The sequence below is a fragment of the Perognathus longimembris genome, chromosome 16, assembly GCF_023159225.1.
Source record: "Perognathus longimembris pacificus isolate PPM17 chromosome 16, ASM2315922v1, whole genome shotgun sequence".
NCBI lineage: Eukaryota > Metazoa > Chordata > Mammalia > Rodentia > Heteromyidae > Perognathus > Perognathus longimembris.
The window spans coordinates 64,294-85,370 of record NC_063176.1 but is presented as its reverse complement, the minus strand read 5'-3'; the positions used below and the strand labels follow the sequence as shown (position 1 = coordinate 85,370).

The 21,077-nt window shown below is 47.3% G+C and overlaps 1 long non-coding RNA gene across 1 annotated transcript in view; it reads left to right on the top strand.

Annotated features, from left to right (window-relative positions):
* The window catches only part of LOC125364630, a 29,893-nt gene extending 9,063 nt beyond the window's left edge, over positions 1–20,830 (top strand). The window contains exons 2-3 of the long non-coding RNA XR_007213544.1: positions 4,902–4,904; positions 20,613–20,830. This is a non-coding gene — a long non-coding RNA (uncharacterized LOC125364630). The remainder of the gene's footprint in view (positions 1–4,901; positions 4,905–20,612) is intronic.
* The last annotated feature ends 247 nt before the right edge of the window (positions 20,831–21,077 follow it).

Sequence of the window (21,077 nt, the reverse complement as noted above, 5' to 3'; positions counted from 1 at the left end):
TTACAAGAGATGCCTTGGCTCTTCCAAAGTATAGATGATCAAGCTCTGGGTCCTGGTGATGCAGCATCATCAGGGTAGAGGCTCACCAGATTCAGAAATTATACCTATTAGTTGTCTTAATTTTCCCACTGCCCCTGAGATTGAGAGCTGAAGCCAGGGATGGCAGACAGACTGAAACGACCCCCCGGCAGTAGCCATGGCTTGTGAAGGGCTCTGCTTCCCACAATACCATATTGGGTGATCTAGAGGGAGGCACCCATGGTCTGGAGAGAGTGTAGAAAGGACAGGACATTTCTGTGTGTGTTATTTCCCTAGTGTTGCTCTGACAAGGCACTGCCCACTGGGAGCTCTGGAGATCTTTCACAGCTCTGAAGTCCAGCAGTGTGGAAGCAAGGTGTATTATAGGCCACATTCCCTTGTGAGGTGCAAGGCCATGGTGTGTTACAGGTCTTGTCATGGTTTCTAAACCTGTGAGGGAATAGTGTAGTTGCTAGAGTAATTCCTCTGTGTGTATTTCTGTGACTGAGTTTCCACCTCTTTTTTTTTTTTTCCAGTCCAAGGCCTTGAACTCAGAGCCTGAGCACTGTCCCTGGCTTCTTTTTGCTCAAGGCTAGCACTCTGCCACTTGATCTACAGTGTCACTTCTGGCCGTTTTCTATATATGTGTTGGTGAGGAATTGGACTCAGGTCTTCATGTATATAAGGCATGCACTCTTGCCACCAGGCCATACTCCCAGACCCAGTTTCCACCTTTTAAGAGGCTATGCAATTACAGGATCAGAGGTCACTTCACCTGGACTTCATCTTCCCTTCTACACGTGGGATTAAACACGCATAGCAGGTTGTTAGGTTTTAATTTTTTTGAGCAGGACACTTGCCCATGGTTGGTGCTGAGAGAACACTGATTTCTATTTGTTGAAGATGACAACTATCAGAAACCATTCTGAATTTGGCACCACTGTAGGTCAGGGACACTGAGCACTGTAATCACAGTCATCTGAGGAGGCATCAGGGAGAAGGTGGCATGGACCTGGTATGAAAAGATAGTCACTGGGTTTATGTTAGGAGCTGAGTAAACAAGTTATCTGTGACACAAAAAGCAGACTCTGGCTGGCCATGCTCCAGGTAGCACTTGGCTGTGGAGGGACTTGGAAGCTATGCTGGGGTGTCACCAGGAGAATGACTTCTTAACCTCCAGGAGTTATCCTGTGTTAGCCAGTGCTCTGTTTCAGACAAGATCCACACCTAGGCAGCCACACAGACACCTGTGGCCTCCTTTGCTCCCATGAGGCAGGATGCAGAAGAAGATGTGACAACACACATTTTAGCCATAAAGGATGCCACGTGGACTGGCTGTTTACTCATTTCCTGAAAAAAGGTTATGAATGATCCTATTCAGTTAAAACGTCTGTTTTGACCTTAGTCTTAAAAGGACCCCATGTCTTAGATGAGAAACGGGGCTCTCTTTCTCCCACAAATTTTCCATCACTGCATTATCTCTTGGTTTCGTTATTGGTTCCATAATTTATAGAGGGAGAAAGAATCCCATTTGTGTCAGATATGAGTATCATGAGTATCAATAGGAAGTGAATTCATCCTAAGAGTATTCTGGGAACTCAATCTTTTCAAAGATTGAAGTAAAGTTCACATGATACCGAAGGACTTGAACACTTTAGTGATGCACACTTCCCATGTTGTGTTTCTATTTGTCCTAGATACTTGGCTTGTTTCCATTGAATTGCTGTTGTGAACAATGTTGTGCATAATGCTGCTAAACATTTATCTATTCACACATTTCTGTGTGAATGTTTTGACTTGTGTCAGTATATGTAGGGATAGAATTGCTGGATCCTAAGAAAATTCAAGTGTTAGCTTTTGTTTCACATGTGCCAAACTGTTTTCCGCAGCTGCCGCACATTTTTACATTTCTATGAACAATATCGACTTCTGTATTTTTTGTCACCAATACTTGATCATCTTTACATGTCTTTTCTGTTTTTGAAGTGATGTCTTGTGGTTTTGATTCTTATTTCCCACATAGGTAATGATGTTGAACAAGTTTTTTCTTTTGGTTTTTCGGGGGAGGGTTTCCCTGTGTGGCCTTGAACTCATGATCTTCAAGGCACACCAGATGGCTGCAATCAACCAACAGAGCATTGGGCAACTTGATTGTAGAGTCCTGCTCACCTGTGGGGGATGCTAGGGTATATGAAGGCATGTATGAAGCCACTGGTGTTGAAGGGCGACTGAATCTGTGCCAAGAGGCTTGCCGTGTCCATCGCAGGAGACATGGAGGTGCAGGCTCACATTATCTGGCTCTAAGGAGATGCTGTCCATCTGGAGCACAGCTGCACTAGGGCGTCCATAAGCGTGTAGCGTCTACTGGTACCCACTGAGTACTAAAGCTTCAGAGGCTAAACAGAAGAGGTCAGGAAAGGCCCCTGTGATGTTTGGGCTGGACAAAGCTGAAGCCTGGAGATGAGTAGGTGCTATGGTGGGTGACAGAAAATCCACTAGCCCTCAAAGATAAGTCCGGTAAGTTGAACTGCTTCAAAGGAAATCAGTACAAACGTCCTAAGATTTCCAAGACAAGCACCCAAGATAGGCTGCTAAACTCTCCAGACACAAAGCACCCATTAATTGCTAAGAACAGAGATTCAATAAATTTATAATAAGCCACTGAATGACCTGAGAGACACAGAATCCAAAGATGTGAACAAGGAAAGAAATGTAACTGAATTTTGAATCTCCATAGTGTATTTTAGGTATTAGCAAGGAAAGCACACAGTAGTTCTGGGTTCATCTACCATTTCTACATTCTCAACTACATTTTAGGGTTGGCTATTGAATCCTGGCCACTCACATGTGCTAGTCAAGTCTTCTTGAATGACTTTTACATTTAGTTCCTTTCCACATTCTCAGTGCAAAATTTGGGAAACCATTGTAGAATTAAAACATATCTTATGCTGTGAACTATTCGTTCTACCTTTAGGTATTTCCCCAGTAGTTGGACTCTGCCCTACACTCAGTGACTCCCTCAGTGCTTCAATGAGAAGGCACCCAAGAGAATATGAGTAGGAACCTGTGGAAATTGTCTATACAGAGTCAGAGTGGGCTCTATGGCGCTGTCCCAAGTGGTAGGGCGCTCTCTGCTGCTTACTTGGGAAATGACAGGTGTGACATGTGAGCATGTGTGCAACTGTGGGGTTTGTTTTTCTCTTAATTCTATGTGTGTGTGCTAGGGATTGAATTATGACTTGGGTGCCATTCTTTAGCTTTTCTACATTAGATTGTGCTGCACTGCTTGAGCTAATGAGAAGGCACCCAAGAGAAGATATCAGTAGGAACCTTTGGTTATTGTCCATACAGAGTCAGTGGGACTCTATGGCACTGTCCCAAGGGCTAGAACACCCTCTGCAGTTTACTTGGGAAATGACAGGTGTGACATGTAAACGTGTGAAACAGTGGGTTTTTTCCCCTGAATTCTGTGTGTGTGTGTGTGTGTGTGTGTGTGTGTGTGTGTGTGTGCTGTTAATAGGTATTGAATTTAGGACTTGGGTTCTGTTCTTTAGTTTTTCTACTTAATATTGTGCTGCACTGCTTGAGCCACAGCCTCACTTCTGGCTTCATTTTGTCTAAGTGTGTGTGTGTGTGTGTGTGTGTGTGCGTGTGTGTGTGTGTGTGTATTTGTTATTTTGTCTCTGTGTTTTCCAGCATGAATTTCATATTTAAAGATCTCCTTACTCTGTTTCTAGAGTTATTTGGGCAAGCAGGGATGAGGTCAGAGTGAGGGAAGGAAGAAGGCAGGGAGGGAGAGTACAGGTTTCTCATTTGTTTTTGTAGTTTATGAGGGAGCATGAAGCTCCAAATCAACTAATCTTGGATGGAAGCTTTTTGTGAAGATAGTGCTTGTTGCTTATGAATTCCTGGCCATTGTTTTCTATGGCTGTTTGCCTGTCTCCCTGTTTTAAATTTTTGAAAGAAATACTGGTTGATGAAGTCAGGAGAAGATTGAATGTTTTAATTTAAATTCATCCTTCACCAACTACATTGCTGTAAAGGTCTAACAGAGACCCATGTGATAAAAAAGGTATTTCCCCCTTCTACCTGGAAGCAGAATAATGAGTAAACATCAATAAAAACCCAGCCTGCTTATTCTTGTTTTAATTTGCTCTCTGTTCTGATTTGTCCTCCTCTCTGTTCTCCCTCCCGTCACCCCCTCATCTGCCAAGTCTGATTGTGACAGTAATGTGTGATGAATGGAAGTGGCCATTTGATGACCCTAGCCGCCGTCCCTAGCAGGTGTCCCCTTAAGCCTGCTTGTGCCAGTGGGTTCGATAGTTTAGGGGCAGGGGAGACCCTGAAGGCTTGTGGACTGTCCTGCACCGGGCCCTGGGTTGGAGCAAAGGCCTTCTGCTAGGCAGGCAGGCAGCAGGTTCTCAGGTGGGGCCTCAGGAAGCTAGAGGTGCAGGGGCGGGGCTGTCAGTCCAGGGCTTGGGAATAGGAGCTTCCTATTACCCTGTCCCCTGACTTTACCTTATTTAGGCCCAGACAAGCACTGGTGCCATTGTACCTTACCACACATCTCTCTGTTTGCATCTGGTATCCTGTCTCCTGGCTTATCTCTGGTCAACATGGTGTCCCAAATCAGCTCTTGGAGCAGAATTGGTTTATTAGTATAGTTTTTGTTTTTTCTTTCCTCTCTGGCCTGTTTCCTAACAGTGATAAATATATTTGGGTGCAGCAGGCCTTTGTAACAATTGGCTACCTATATACTGCTAGCATTCTAATAAAGACTCCAAGATTTGATCCTTCAAAATGTGGTTTCTCTGATAATTTACATTATAACTGGCCCAAATCAGGCTTCTGGATCCAGCTCTCAGTCACTGCAAAGACAATAGATGGTGCTTTCAGTCTAGGCAGGCACAGGGCATGGGTGTGGGGTTATTTGTGAAAGTGTGTGGAGAAGGTCAGCCTGCCTCTCTTATTTATTCCACATTTTACTTGGCATACCAAGGTATTTTGTCTAGTTTTGGATCATGCTTTGCCAGCCAGGCAAGCACCTTTATACTGAGTTGTGTCCCCTGGTGGTCTCTGGACCATCACAGCCTCCAGGCCTGGCCTGAGATCTGTCTCATTAGGAGCTGCATGGAGGTAGCAGAAGGCAGGAGCAGAAAGTGTGGTCTAAATGGCCTTTTCCTGTTTTACCTTCCATCAGCCATGGCTCTGATCCCACTCAAGAGAGGAGAGGCCTAAGTGCTGAGGATAGGAATGGTAGGTGTTGGATCTTGGTGTCCAGTCTAATGTTGGATGAGCTCAGTGGACTCCAACAAACCTTGGTTAGGAGAACATAGACCCTAATCCAGGTCTTGGATAGGGCACAGAGGTTAGGGTGGAGGGGATGTGTGGAAAATGTTTTTCCCAGATGCCTGTAATCCTATCTACTCTGGAGGCCAAGATCTGTTGATTGCAGTTTGAATTTAGCCCTGGTAGGAAAGTCCATGAGGCTCTTTATCACCAATCAACAACAACAACAAAACCTCTAGTAGAAGCAAAGCTGTGTCTCAATTGGTGAAGTGCTCATGCCTGAGTTCAAGCCCCAGGACCAGCACAAAAAGATTTGTGGGAGTGGGAATGTGGCTAAGTGGCAGGGTGCTCTCCTAACATTCATAGGGCCCTGTGTTCAATTCTTCAGCACCACATACACAGAAAAAGCAGGAAGTGGTGCTGTGGCTCAAGTGCTAGAGTACTACTACCCTTGAGCAAAACAAGCTCAGGGACAGTGCCTAGACCCTGACTTCAAGCTCCAGGATTGGCAATAAAAAAAGATTTTCATTTTTATCATATAGGTTTTACACACATTTTAAAATTTTATTTATTTAAAAAAAAATTGCCAGATGTGGGGTGTGAACTCTGTGCCTGGGTTCTGTCCTTGAGGTCTTCAGCTGAAGACTAGTGCTCTACCACCTGATCCACAGCGCCAGTTCTGGTTTTTAGTGGGTCATTGGAGATAACAGTCTTATGAACTTTCTTGCCTGAGCTGGCTTTGAACCTGGATCCTCTTGTCTCAGCCTCCTGAGTAGCTAGGATGACAGGAGTGAGCCACATTGTATTAGGCACTCAAAAGTATTTCAGTTTCTTTTTTGTGAGTTCAGGTGGTATTGTGTTCCAGGGCCTTCCATAAGCTGGGCAAATACCTCAGGTCTTAGCCCTGGTTCTTTTTTTTGGCCACTCCTGGACCTTGGGCTGTGGACCGGAGCACTGTCCCTGGCTGCTTTTTGCTCAAGGCTAGCACTCTGCCACTTGAGCCACAGGGCCACTTCTGGCCATTTTCTGTATATGTGGTGCTCGGGAATCGAACCCAGGGCTTCTTGTATAGGAGGCAAGCACTCTTGCCACTAGGCCATATTCCCAGCCCAGCCCTGGTTCTTTTTATGCCGCCTTTGGATTTCATGATTTCCAGCCTTTGTTGGCATTTTGAAGAGAAAATGCACAGAGTGTCTGAATAAACTGTGTAGAGCCTGGAAGCTTGGAATCATGAATAGAGATTCTGGCTCTATAGCCCAAGGTATAACATTGTGGATGGCCCCCATTAGAACCTGCTCTGGTGAACGCATGCCTCACCCAGGCCCCTGGCCTCTGTTCAAGTCTGCGGCAAGTTTTCACTTATACTTTCATATCCATCCTGGCACCTGGAGAAGGAGGTGAAGGCATGTGTGAGTAAGGGCAGCTTATCTTTTACTGCTTCGTAAGTTGGTGCTGATCAGAACAACTTCAGTGACCCTAGTCCCCTGCCCAAGCCTCTGAGTTTTTGCTATGCATTCAGTTCTGCTTTTGGTCATGTCCTGCTCTGTGATTTGTGATTGTGGGTTAGGGGTTGAGGGGCCGTGTGGAAAATATTTTATTTTTATTACATAGGTCTTACACACATTTTGTTTGTCATACCAAGGCATTTAAATTTCTTTTTGGTGAATTTAAGATTTATTGTGTTTCAGAGCCTCCCACAACCTAGGCAAGCTACTTAACACTGACCCTCACCCCTTTAATATAACCCAGTCAGTTCCTTTAGACTGGTTTGATTCAAGTTTTCTAGTAAGGAGCTTCTGTGTGACTTTCTGTTTTGTTCTTCCCCTGTCACCTATATAGGATCTTGCTTCCCTGTGGAGTAGTTCCAGCATACCCATCCTTGGTTGCCTGTTGATTTCTTCTGATTGTAAGTACTTTGAGGACAAAATGTATCTAGTATCAGAAGAAAACATGGAGTACATACACTTGGAATATTGAGTGTAGTATCTAGAAGTATGGCCCAATGTAGAAAAGTGGCTTGGATGACACCCCCTCCCCTGAGTTGACACCCATTCAAAAACATTCTGAAGTTGGCATCACTGTAGGTCAAGGTTCTAAGGCCCTCTAATCATTGGATCACTATTGTATGAGGAGGCATCAGGGAGAAGGTGACAAAGACCTGGTATGAAAAGCTGGCCACTGGGTTTAGTTTAGGAACTGAGCAACCAGTGTGGCTGGGACTGAAGCACCCAGACCCTGGCTGGCCATGCTCCAAGGTAGTACTGGGCGATGGAGGGACTTGAAAACAGTGCTGAAGTAGTGCAATGGTGTCACCAGGCAAATGGCCTCTCAAACCCTGGGAGCTATCCGTTATGCTCATTAGTGCTCTGTTTCGGACAGGCACTCCACCCAAGTAGCCACACAGATACTTGGGGCCTCATTTTCTGCTATGAGGCAGGATGCATAATGAGACTTGGCAAAACACAACATTTCAGCCATAAAGGGTGCCATGTGGACTGGCTGTTTACTCCTGGTTCTTGAACTTGGCCTGGGAGCTGTCCCTGAGCTTCTTTTTGGTTAATGCTAGCATTCTACCACTTTAACCATAGCACCATTTCCGGCCTTTTCTGTTTATGTGGTACTGAGGTGTCAAACTCAGGGCTTCATGCATGCTAAGCAAGCACTCTACCACTAAGCCACATTCTCAGCCCGAGTCCGATGTTTTGAGATGTCACTTTAGGCACATCTGAGGATCAGACACTGTTGCCTTTGAAGCAACAGAAGCAGGGGCCTCACTTGATCGACATGAGGTTGTCTGGTGGTAGAGTGGGATGTCCCAGGCATGCACTGAGCAATGTAGACTCAGGCTGGAAAGGCCACCATGATGTTTGGGCTGGATAAGACTGAACCCTGGAGATTAGTAGCTGTTATCAGGGGTGACAGAAAATCCACAAGCCTTTAAAAGAAAGTCTGATAAATTGAAATCGTTTAAAGGAAATCAGGGGCTGGGAATATGGCCTAGTGGCAAGAGTGCTTGCCTCATGTACATGAAGCCCAGGGTTCGATTCCCCAGCACCACATATATAGAAAACGGCCAGAAGTGGCACTATGGCTCAAGTGGCAGAGTGCTAGCCTTGAGCAAAAAGAAGCCAGGGACAGTGCTTCCTAAGTACAGAGTGTCAATAAATCAAGAACAGAGCCAGGCACCAGTGGCTCACACCAGTAATCCTCGCTACTCAGGAGGCTGAGATCTGAGGATCATGTCTCAAAGCCCGCCCAGGCAGGAACGTGCTTGACACCCCGATCTCCAATTAAATGCCAGAAAACCAGAAGTGGCACTGGCTTAAGCACAGCCCATGGCTGACAACAACAAAAGAACAGACTACTGAATGACCTGAGAGACACATGGTCCAAACATGTGAACATGGAAGGAGATGCAAGTAAATCTTGAATCTCCATAAATTGTATATCATTGATTTTTCTTTTTTTTTTTTTGGCCAGTCTGGGCCTTGGACTCAGGGCCTCAGCACTGTCCCTGGCTTCCTTTTTGCTCAAGGATATCACTCTGCCACTTGAGCCACAGCGTCACTTCTGGCCGTTTTCTGTATATGTGGTGCTGGGTAATCGAACCCAGGGCCTCATGTATACGAGGCCAGCTCTCTTGCCACTAGGCCATATCCCCAGCTCTATCATTGATTTTTCAACAGTGTCACACGTGACTGTTCATTCTTTTTGTGATTCCTATGTGCAAATCCCTTGTGTTGATGGTGATTCTTAGGGACATTTTTGGTGGTTTATTATTTCCAGGATTGGCTTTATTTGAGTAAGTGTTGGATTGTTAACATGCAATATACAGTTGATGTGGATTCTTCTACACCAGCAGGTGTTACCAATTAGTACACTGAAGAAAGCTGCACTTGTTCCACCTAGTGGTTCATTTAAGTGGCTCTCTCCTCTCCCATTTTGTGGGACATGCCTGGGCATGTTACATCAGAAACACGCAATTAGCTGGCCCTGCCACTTTCCCAGCCCTGGGGCCCCGTGGCTGTTACTCCCTAACCCAGAAAGGCAGTCCTAGTTGGCCCGCCTGCCTTCCGCCCCCGGGGTCACGTGTGGCTATTACACAGAACCTGGAGGCGTTCTTGTGGGCTGTGATGTAGAATTAGGCTGCCTCTTAGGATTGCTCCTCGGCCCTCCACCCTTGACGGACAGCTCAGGCCTCCCTTCACAGTCCTAGATGGGTGCATGTACACCCCTCCCCTTCCTGCCGCTCTCTGACCTATTTAAGAGTGGAGCTTACTTCAATAAAGCAAGACCTGCCCAGACATTCTCCTGCACTCTGATTGTCCTCCGGTGAGGGGGGCGCTGGGTGCCGGCGGTCCGTTGACCCTTCTCCTTTCTTGGCCCGCCCTGGTCAGGGCGTCCTTCCCCATCTTTCCCGCAGGTCGGAAGAGCACTGGGGGCCAACGTGGAGTCCAAGGAAGCATAGGGTTAGAGCTATCGGCAAGCCAAGTCAAGTGAGTTACGAGAGGTAAGGGTATCCCCGGAAAAGATGGGGCAATCTCAAACGCAGCATGATGATCCGGCGCTTAGGTTACTGAGGTTCATGCTTCAAGGCATAGGTTTAGACATTTCAGACTCCCAGGCCAAAAGGGTCTGGGAGACCTTGACGCGCGCCGCGCCTTGGCTGGTGTACACTAATCTCTTTAGCTGGGTTACTTGGGACCGCGTAGAGCAGGAGGTGAAGAGGATGGAATTCGACTTGGGAGAGGAGCTCCCTCTCGTAGTCTTCCCAATCCTCCGGGCCCTTAAGGCCTGCTTTTCCCCAGGCCCAGTAACGGACAGCATCTGGGCCTGGGAAGGGTCTGCAGGGAAACGTCTTGGATGGGAGGGAGACAGCCCTCCCGCCGCCCAGGAGGAGAGGGGCTCAAGGCCTCACTCCCATGAGCCCACAGACGAGCCTTGGCCTGATCCCCCAGGTATTGAGCCAAGCGCCTCGGCCCCAAGACACGTGGCGGACCAGCAAGGTGGGGGGCGGCCTCCACGGTCTCATCAACCCTCCCCCAGTAGATGCTCCCCTCCATCTTGTGTGGACCTGAGAAAGCCCTCCGAACAGCCCGTTCATAGCCGCAGCTCACACTCACCATGCACGTGCTCCCCAGTAGATGTTATCCTGGGATGCATTAGGCGGGTCCAGTGGCACCCCTGGGAAGCCGAGGATCTTTCAGAACTTAGAAAGGTAGTTTTCAAGGATGGACCTCATTCTCCCTCGGCTGAGATCCTTCTCCGTCGCCTGTCTTATCGACTTCGCACCACCGAATATTGGAGGAGTTTAGTTGAGACCGTACTTCCTACGCCACTGCTCCTACAGTGGTGTGCTTTTTTTAGCGACGGGTGCTATGCTCAGGCTGACAGAAATCAAGCTGCCGATCCCCCAGTTCCCATAACTTTTGAAATGTTGTCAGGGTCCAGTAATCAGTACTCTACAAGCCTCCAACAGGCTGCTCTTCCTGCCCCCTATCAAGAGCAGGTGCGGGTCCTGGGATTGGCGGCATGGGAAAGGTTAGGGGAGGACTGCTCGGAGCCCCCGGTATTAGGAATTACTCAAAGGGCTACGGAGCACCTTAGCACCTTTATGGTCAGGGTGGAAAGGAGCCTCCAGGTGAAGATCCCTCCTGGGCCCCTGCGGGAGCAGCTTGTTAAGATCCTAGTGTGGGAGGGAATGACCACAGACTACAAACTAGCCTGTGCAGGAATGAAGGATAGGTCTATGGAAAGTTGGATAATTGCCAGCATGGATGCCCATGCTGAGGTCCGCCGGACAGCTTTGCTTACTGAGGCGTCCGCCCTTGCCTCTACCAGTGGGGCAAACGAAGGGGTCTCTTATGGGTGTGGCCACCAGAGCCACTTTAAGAGGGAGTGTCCTACAGGCCACGTAAGGCCTGTTGACTCACAAGGACAACCCTCAGGCCAGGCTAAGGGGCTACCTAGGACACCCTGCCCCCGATGCAGTAAGGGATTTCACTGGGGAAGGGATTGTAAGTCCAGATTTGATGTTGAGGGAAAGCCTTTAAACTGGTAGTGGGGCGCCCTCCAGCCCTGTCACCCAAAGGAGGTGACCAGTCTAGTGACCAGCCTAGGGCCCACTGGACAGCCCCAATAGTCCCGGGAGTTAGGCCAAAAATGGACATCGTTATAGCAGAGAAAGGTTCTGATGTTTAATTGACACCGGAGCAGACCACACTATACTAAGAAACGAGGAGGTTCCCCCACAATGGAAGCTGATCCCTGGGCCTCCGTGTTGGGGGTGGCGGGTGATGCTAGGTCTGAAGAAACCAGGGACTGGCTTGCCTGGAGGGATGTAGATGGTAGCCAGGGGAAGTACGCCCCCTGGTGGCATCTTGCCTAACAACTAATCTGCTAGGACAGGATATTTGGAGGTAAACTGAGGCCTTAATCACTACAGGTCATGGCCTGTCAGGTAACCCTAGTAACCATCAGGGAGTGCCTCCTTCTGAGGCCTCAGGGCAGGGGGCTCCCGTTCCTCCTTCGGGGCCTCACCCTAGGGGCCACTTCCTACCCTCCCTGCCATTCAGTGGCTCCCGGGGTGCCCCCCCACCCCACCCTATGGGTGGAACAGTGTCCACTCTCCCTAAACAAACTAGAAAGATTAAAGGAAATAATGTCAGAACAACTAGCCCTAGGACATATTAGGTCCTCGTTAGGTCCTTGGAACAGTCCTGTATTCATTATACAAAAGGCTTCGGGTAAATGGAGAATGTTACAGGACCTAAAAAAAATTAATGAGTGGATGATTCCCATAGTCACCCCTTTACGAGGGCTGCCGTGGATCCCCTCCATTCCTTGGGACTTGATTCTTATTGTAATAGACATCAAGGACTGCTTCTTTTCCATTCCTCTTGACCCACAGGACTGTGGTAAGTTTGCATTCTCCGTCCCCTTGGTTAACTACCAGGGGCCAGACCAATGATATGAGTGGGTAGTATTACCTCAGGGCATGGCTAACAGTCCAGCCTTCTGTCAACATTATGTGACACAGGTCCTACAACCTCTTCAGAGCCAATCAGATATTATTTTATATGTCTATATGGATGACATTATTGGGGCGGTGGACGCCCAAGTGTTGGGCGCCACCTATAGGAAGCTTCAGACACTCCAAGAAAGGGGAGGATTGCACACATCCAATGACTAGGTTCAGACCTTACCTCCCTTTAAGATTTTGGGGGCTGAGCTTAGGCTAGACTGTTTGCCCCCATAAGCCTCAATTATCCTTCCAGTCATCCTATACATTGGTGGAGTTATAAAAACTGTTCGATGAGATTAACTGGTTAAGGCCTTGGCTTCACCTGCCTACAGAAGATCTGCTTCCACTTCTTGACTCTTTAAAGGATAAAGCCCCCACTGATGTTATTTCAATAACTCCATCACATCAAGTAATATTTCAAAAAATTCAGACAGCCCTCAATATGGCACAATTTGCTCGTAATAGGCCCGAATGCCCCCTTTGTCTTTGTATCCTTCCCAGCTCAGCTTTCCTCAGCTGCCATTACTCAGGCGGGCGAGCCTCTCCAATGGGTACATGCATCAGTAGGAGGGGCTCCCAGGGTTTACTCCCAGCTAGACCAGTTAGCTGACCTGGTAATTAAGGGCAGGGATATTTCCCTGAGACATGGGCAGGATCCTGATGTGCTAGTTATTCCCTACCTGCTGTCAGATTTGAATGGGTTAAAAGAAACCATAACCGGGTGTCTAGTGCCTTAGAGGGTTTCATGGGGAAGTTGGACTGCCATTATGGCACTTCGAGATGGGTAACCTCATTTTCAAGGTTACAGTGGACTCCCCCCATACTTCTCTCTACCAAACCTCTTATTAAAGCTGTAAATGTTTTTTACTGATGGAGGAAAAGTGGGATCTGCTGCAGTGATACATTCCACCTCCTCCCCTGCCAATAGAGAAGAGGGCACCCGCTACTTTGAGCCAGTTACAGGGTCTGCACAGTTTAAGGAGCTGTATGCAGTTGCCCTGGCACTAACCCATGTCCAGCAGCAGATGAACCTGTTTTCTGATAGTTTGTATGTAGTTAATTTGTTAACAACCCTAGTCTCCTCATACATTAAACTAGATAAAAATCCAATTGCTCCCTTAATGATCCACGTCCGGTCTTTGCTAAAGGAATGAACGGGCTGAGCCCATCTTTTTACAGCATCTCAGGGGACACCAGGAGCTGCCTGGAAATTTGGCACAAGGAAACCAAATGGCTGATCAATTGGCTACTAATGGGACTATTATAGCCATAGCCACTGCACAGCCTCAAAAATTTCAAATGGCTCAGGGACTTCATGAGCTTATGCATTTAAATTGGAGAGGGTTACATCAAAGATTCCCCCTGGTTCCTATAAAGGACTTAAAAAAGATCATAAGGACATGCAATTTATGTATGCCATTTTTGCAGGTCCTGCCTCTGCAGTCTCCTGGAGTTAACCCCAGAGGCCTTAAGCCTAATGTTATCTGGCAAATTGATGTGACCCACTATGCTCCCTTTGGAAAATTAAAATATTTATGTCCATAGACATCCACTCACATGCTTGTTGGGCAACTGCCCATTGAGGTGAAAGGGCCTGGCATGCTGAAAGCCATTTCCCACAATGTTTTGCCATCCTGGGGCTGCCCCTACAGGTAAAGACAGACAATGGGCCTTGCTTTATAAGCAAACCATTGCAAAGATTTTTTTCAAATATGGAATATTAAACACACCACTGAAATACCATACACTCCAAGGGGTCAAGCCATAATTGAGAGGCATAATAAGACCCTAAAGGACCAATTAATAAAACAACAAAGGGGGAGGCAACCCCCATGACCAGTTAAGGACAGCTGTGCTTACATTAAATATTTTAAATTTCTCCAAAGACCAACCTCTGACAGCTTTTCAGAGGCATTGGTCAAATCAGACACCTTATTTAAAGGTAGAAGTCCGATGGAAGGACTCCCTTACTGGATCATGGCGAGGTCCTGACCGGCTTACTAGCGTTGGAAGGGGCTTTGGATGAGTTTTCCCGATTGGGGAATCAAGCCCAATTTGGATATCTGCTAGAGATCTAAAATACTGTTCACCAGAATAATTACCCAAGAGCATCCCCTCTTGAGGTATGCTTCCTTGTTTATTCTCTCTAGGAATGAAAAAGACCATGGTGGATTTCTTCCGGCTCCTTCCTGGAAATATGGAAACCTGCCTGTGTGTATCAGCAACTGTGGACAACAATGGAGGCAGCCAGCCTCCCTTCCTTCCAGTTACCCAGCACCACTTTCCTTGTTGGACACTACCTTGCCGTCCTTTATGGCACAATGTTTCTCTGTGGCGATACTGCCTACAGCTTTGCCAAAGAACTGGAATGGACTTTGTACTGTTTCCCTTTTGCCTTTCTGAGCTTAGGTGTTCCCATTGGGGGGAGGTGGAATAGGCGTTGATGGTCTTGGCACCTTGCTTCATGTTTATGATAAACTTTCTATTAATGATATGCATTAAGCTGCTAGCATCTTGGCTGCCGTGGACCTCCAGAATCTCCAGGGCTTGGACCTGCTCACCGCCAGAGAAGGGGGACTCTTCTTGCTTCTACCTCACTGCCAGAGAAGGGGTACTCTGCCTGCTTTATCCTGAGCAGCACCGAAATGGACTGAACTACAATTTTCCCTAGACTGAGCTAAATGGGTGGCTCCCATACCTTCTCCCCCTTGTGGGAGAGATCCCACATGATCCTTGTGTTTACATTTGCCTCTGTGTTTACACTTGACCCTTGCGTGGTTAATAGGCTTCCCCTATTTCTTAAGCAGTGAGCCAGAGCTGTCCAATTAATGGTGGTCCGACAGCAATATGCTGCCTTTAGCCAATTGGGAACCCTAGGAGGTTGGCCATGACCCATACCAGGGTGTACAGGCGTGAGGCAAAAATAACAGGGCCTCCTCTTAAATGTCAGTTCCTCTCCCCCCCCCCCCCCCAGTCTTTCTACTGGGCTGGCAGGCCCTGCAGGTAGGATTGCCTGAAGAGCTAGAGTGGTAGTCAATGACGGGTAAGATCCTCAGAGGGGGACAACCTAAGACAGGCACACTCTCGAGTAGGGTGGCTACCTGCTGATAAAACAAAAAAAGGGGAGATGTGGGACATGCTTGGGCATGTCATATCAGAAAGAGGCAATTAGCTGTCCCTGCCTGTTTCCCAGCCCTCGGGCCGTGTGGCTGTTACTCCCCAACCTGGAAAGGCAGTCCTAGTTGGCCCCGCCTGTCTTCCCGCCCCTGGGTCACATGTGGCTATTACACGCAACCTGGAGGCGGTCTTGTGGGCTGTGACGTAGAATTAGGCCACCTCTTAGGATTGATCCCTTGGCCCTCCACCCTTGACGGACAGCTCAGGCCTCCCTTCACAGTCCCTAGATGAGTGCAATTACACCTCTCCCCTTCCTGCCATTCTCAGACCTATTTAAGAGTGGAGCTTATTTCAATAAAGCAAGACGTGCTCAAGACATTTCTCCCGGACTCTTTTTTTTTTGGCCAGTCCTGGGCCTTGGACTCAGGGCCTGAGCACTGTCCCTGGCTTCTTCCCGCTCAAGGCTAGCACTCTGCCACTTGAGCCACAGCGCCGCTTCTGGCCGTTTTCTGTATATGTGGTGCTGGGGAATCGAACCTAGGGCCTCGTGTATCCGAGGCAGGCACTCTTGCCACTAGGCTATATCCCCAGCCCCTCTCCCGGACTCTTGATTGTCCACTGGTGAGGTGGGGGCTGGGTGTGGGTGGTCCGTTGGCCCTTCTCCTTTCTTGGCCCTCCCTGGTCAGTGTGTGCTTCCCCATCTCTCCCGCATGTCAGGAGAGCACTAGGGCTAAAGACCCCTATACCATTTCCCTATCTTCTCTCCATCTCTCCTCCCCTCCTCTCCTCTTTTTTCTTTCTCCAGACATTGTAAAGTCTCATTTATTGAGGTAGATCCTTCTATTGGCACAGGAGCCAATTAGGTCAGAGTTCGGTAGGAAGGGGAGGGGTATACGTGCACCTATCTAGGGACTGAGGAGGCCTGAGCTGTCCATCAAGGGTGGAGGGCGAGGGACCAATCCTAAGAGGCGGCCTAGTTTTATGTCACAGCCCACAGGCCCTCCTCCAGGTTCATCACCAGGCGCCATCTTGGCCACACGTAGTCCCAAGGCTGGGAGGCCGGGCCAGCTAGAAACACCTTTATGGGTTCCTGCATAATAGCCACACAAACTGGCGGGGCCTACCTGGCTCAAATTTATGATCTAAAAATTCCTGAAAAGGGACTTTTTTAGGGGCTGGGAATATGGCCTAGTGGCAAGAGTGCTTGCCTCTTATACATGAAGCCCTGTGTTTGATTCCTCATCACCACATATATAGAAAGGGTCAGGTGGTGCTGTGACTCAAGTGGTAGAGTGCTAGCCTTCTTATCTCCTCTGTGTCCCCGCCGCCTCTGCCTTCTCCCCTCCTCCTGTCCTTCTCTTTTTTCTCTCTTCTCTCTTTTATCCAGACATTTTATGTTTGCAGTACATGTTACTATTCATGATTCCAAACCCATGTGGTTTAGAGTGTGTGTCAGGCCCCTCCAATGGCCTTCAGCTGTTGTGGGGTTGTTTGATCAGAGTCCTTGCTCTGCCATGCTTGATTGTGTGCTCCCCCAGTGCCTAACTTTGGGTGATAATGGAGACTTGAATAAACAGCTGTGCTTTTGCTGTGTTCATGCACCTGCTCTGCACACACATATGAAGGTATGGGTGGGGGATCGAGTTCTATGTATTTCTGTGTGTAAACTTGGGCACTCCTTAAGCATGTTTGACAAAACAAGGCTACCTACCTCCAAGGATGCAGAACACTGGTAAGCAATGGAGTGGGTTGGGTTTTAGTTTAAGAATTGGGGTTGTTCTTCGGTGTCTGGGGTTAGAGGTAAGGGTTAGAGTTCTTAGGGCTACAGTTTTCAGGGTTGGTATGATTGAGATTAGGGTTGAGGTATAGGGTTGTCGATGTTAAGGATAGGGTTAAGGTTCAGTATTGTTAAGGATACTCTGTGTGAATTACAATTAAGTTTGTAGTTATGCTGCAGAAAAACAGATCACATCATCACATCACCACATCATGGCACATCCTCAAACCACATCACATCCTCATTGCGTCACATCACTTCATGACACAGGATCACATCACATCAGGCCAATGTTACCTGAATATGGCACCCTACCTGGATGGATTATATGATAGAGAAGTTCTTGAAAAGATACTTTTCTAGTTCTGTTTTAGTAGCAAGATACTTAACCTGAAGAATAAACTACAATGGCATTTCATTCCCCTTTTCATTTGTAAACTTGATTCTGTCTTCTTGTCCTTCCCTCCTGGTCTTTTGTCTTCTCCCCTCCCCTCCTATCTGCCTCTCCTCTCCTTCTCTCCTCTGTTTTTCTCTTCTGTTTTCTCCAGACATTTTATGTTTGAGACACATGTTAGTATTCATGATTCAAACCTGTGTGGTTTAGAATGTGTGTCAGGCCACTCCGATGGCCTTCAGCTGTTGTGGGGTTGCTTGATCAGAGTCCTTGCCCTACCATGTTTGATGGTGTACTCCCACTGTGCCTAACTGGGTGACAATGGAGACTTGAGTAAATGGTCAGCTGTGCTTTCACTTTTCATGCACCTGCTCTACATACACATGTGAGGGTATGAGTGGGGGGTGGAGACGGAGGGCTGGATATCTCTGTGTAAATGTGGATACTCCTTAAGCATGCTTGTCCAAAGAAGGCCACCTACCTCCAAGGATGCAGAGCAATGTCTGGTAATTCATGGAGTGGGTTGAGTTTGGCTATAAGGATTTGGGTTGTTAGGTGTCTGAGGTCAGTGATAGGGTTTTCAGGTCTTAGGGCTACTGTTTTCAGGTTGGTATGATTGAGATTAGGTCCTGGTATAGGGTTGTCGATGTTAAGGATAGGCTTAATGTTGGGTGTTGTTAAGGATACTCAGGGTGTGAATTACAATTAAGTTTTTTTGTTATGATGCAGAAAAACATCACATCACCACATCATGGCACATCCTGATGTGACCCTAACCTCAAACCCAACCCTAAGCCCTAAAGCTAAACCCCATCCCTAAACCCCAACCCCAACTTGAACCCGAACAATAACCCCAACTCCAACCCATAAGGGGGTTTGGTTTTGGGTTTGGATTGGAGTTCAGGTTGGGTTTTTGGTTTGGGGTCACAGAGTTAAGGTGTCTTATGGTTAGGGTTGGGGCTCTTAGGGTTAGGGTTGTGGGTCTTAGGGTTTGCTATTGGGTTCTTATGGTTTAGGGTTGCAATTAGGTAGGGTTGGGGGTGTTAGGGTTAAGATTGTGTGTCTTAGGGTTAGGGTTTAGGGTTGGGGCTCTTAGGGCTAGGGTTGTGGTCTTAGAATGCTGCCCGAATCCTTACTTGCACGCTGTCATCTGCTTCAGGCCTGGGCAGGGGCCAATAGAGCCTCTACAGCCTGCCAGGAACACCTGGCCAGGATCCTGGGAGGCCACCACATGGCTTGCCTATAGCCATTGCACTCTTGGCGGTCCTCGGTCCTGGATGAAGAGGAAGGCACTAAGTTTTCCCTTCCAGCGCTTTCCGAGGACAGTATGATGTGTTGTCATCAGAGGTCAGGTATGTGTGAGAGTGGGTTAGGTGGGAAGCTCGCTTTTTGCCTTCCACATGAGGATTGGATCATTTCTCCCATCAGGCCAACTCTTCCAGAGTCAGAGGGAGGCTGCAGTGACTCCTGCATTTCAGGCTGCTGTGGTGAGTTCCATCTGTCTTTGTTCCACATGGAGAACCCCAAGCCCATTCCTTGTTTTCTGGCTGAAGTATAAACTCTCCATCACTGCATAACCAGCTCTTGGTTTTGGTATTGGTTCCATAATTTGTAGAGCGAAGAAAGTATTTCACTTGTGTCAGATATGAGTAACAATGGGAGGTGAATTAATCCTAAGAGTATTCTGGGAACTCCATCTTTTTATATGTTTTCTCTGTTTCTGAAGTGATGTCTTGTGGTGTTGATTCTTATTTCCCTCATGGGTAATGATGTTGAACAAGTTTTTTCTTCTGGTTTTTCGGGGGAGGGTTTCCCTGTGTGGCCTTGAACTCATGATCTTCAAGGCACACCAGATGGCTGCAATCAACCAACAGAGCATTGGGCAACTTGATTGTAGAGTCCTGCTCACCTGTGGGGGATGCTAGGGTATATGAAGTTATGTGTGAAGCCACTGGTGTTGAAGGGCGACTGAATCTGTGCCGAGAGGCTTGCCGTGTCCATCGCAGGAGACATGGAGGTGCAGGCTCACATTATCTGGCTCTAAGGAGATGCTGTCCATCTGGAGCACAGCTGCACTAGGGCGTCCATAAGCGTGTAGCCTCTACTGGTACCCACTGAGTACTAAAGCTTCAGAGGCTAAACAGAAGAGGTCAGGAAAGGCCACTGTTGTTTGGGCTGGACAAAGCTGAAGCCTGGAGATTAGTAGGTGCTATGGTGGGTGACAGAAAATCCACTAGCCATCAAAGATAAGTCCAGTAAGTTGATCTGTGTCAAAGGAAATCAGTACAAACGTCCTAAGATTTCCAAGACAAGCTGCCAAAATCTCCAAAGCACCCAAGATAGGCTGCCAAACTCTCCAAAGACAAAGCACCCGTTAATTCCTAAGAACGGATATTCAATAAATTTATTATAAACCGCTGAATGACCTCAGAGACACAGAATCCAAAGATGTGAACAAGGAAAGAAATGTAACTGATTGTTGAATCTCCATAGTGTATTTTAGGCATTACTATGGAAACTGTACAGTAGTTCTGAGTTCATAGTGTATTTTAGGTTTTAGTAAGGAAAGTGCAAAGTAGTTCTGAGTTCATCTACCATTTCTACCTTCTAAACTACATTTTAGGGTTGGCTATTGAATCCTGGCCACTCTCATGTGCTAGTCAAGTCTTCTTGAATGACTTTTACATTTAGTTCCTTTCCACACTCTCAGTCCAAACTTTGGGAAACTATTGTAGAATTAAAACCTGTCTTATGCTGTGACCCATTCATTCTATGTTTTGGTATTTCCCCAGTAGTTCGACTCTGCCCTATGCTCAGTGACTCCCTCATTACTTCAATGAGAAGGCACCCAAGAAAATATCAGTAGGAACCTGTGGAAATTGTCCATACAGTCCTAGTGGGGCTCTATGGCGCTGTCCCTAGTGCTAGGTCACCCTCTGCTGTTTACTTGGGAAATGACAGGTGTGACATGTGAACATGTGTGCAACCGTGAGGTTTGTTTTTCTCTTAATTCTGTGTGTGGGTGCTGTTGATAGGTATTGAATTTGGGACTTGGGTGCTATTTTTTAGCTTTTCTACTTACGATTGTGCTGCACTGCGTGAGCTACTACCCGTCTTCTGGCTTCATTTTGTGTGTGTGTGTGTGTGTGTGTGTGTGTGTGTGTGTGTGTGTGTGTGTGTGTGTATTTTGTCTTTGTGTTTTCCAGCACGAATTTCATCTTTTAAGATCTACTTACTCTGTTTCTGGAGTATTATTTGGACAAGCAGGGATGAGGTCAGAGTGAGGGAAGGAAGAAGGCAGGGAGGTAGAGGGAGAGTTCAAATTTTTCATTCTTTTTTGCAGTTTATGAGGGAGTATGAAGCTCCAAATCAACTAATCTTTGATGGAAACTTTTTGTGATGATAACGCTTGTTTTCTATGAATTCATGGCTGTTGTATTCCATGGCTGTTTGGCTGC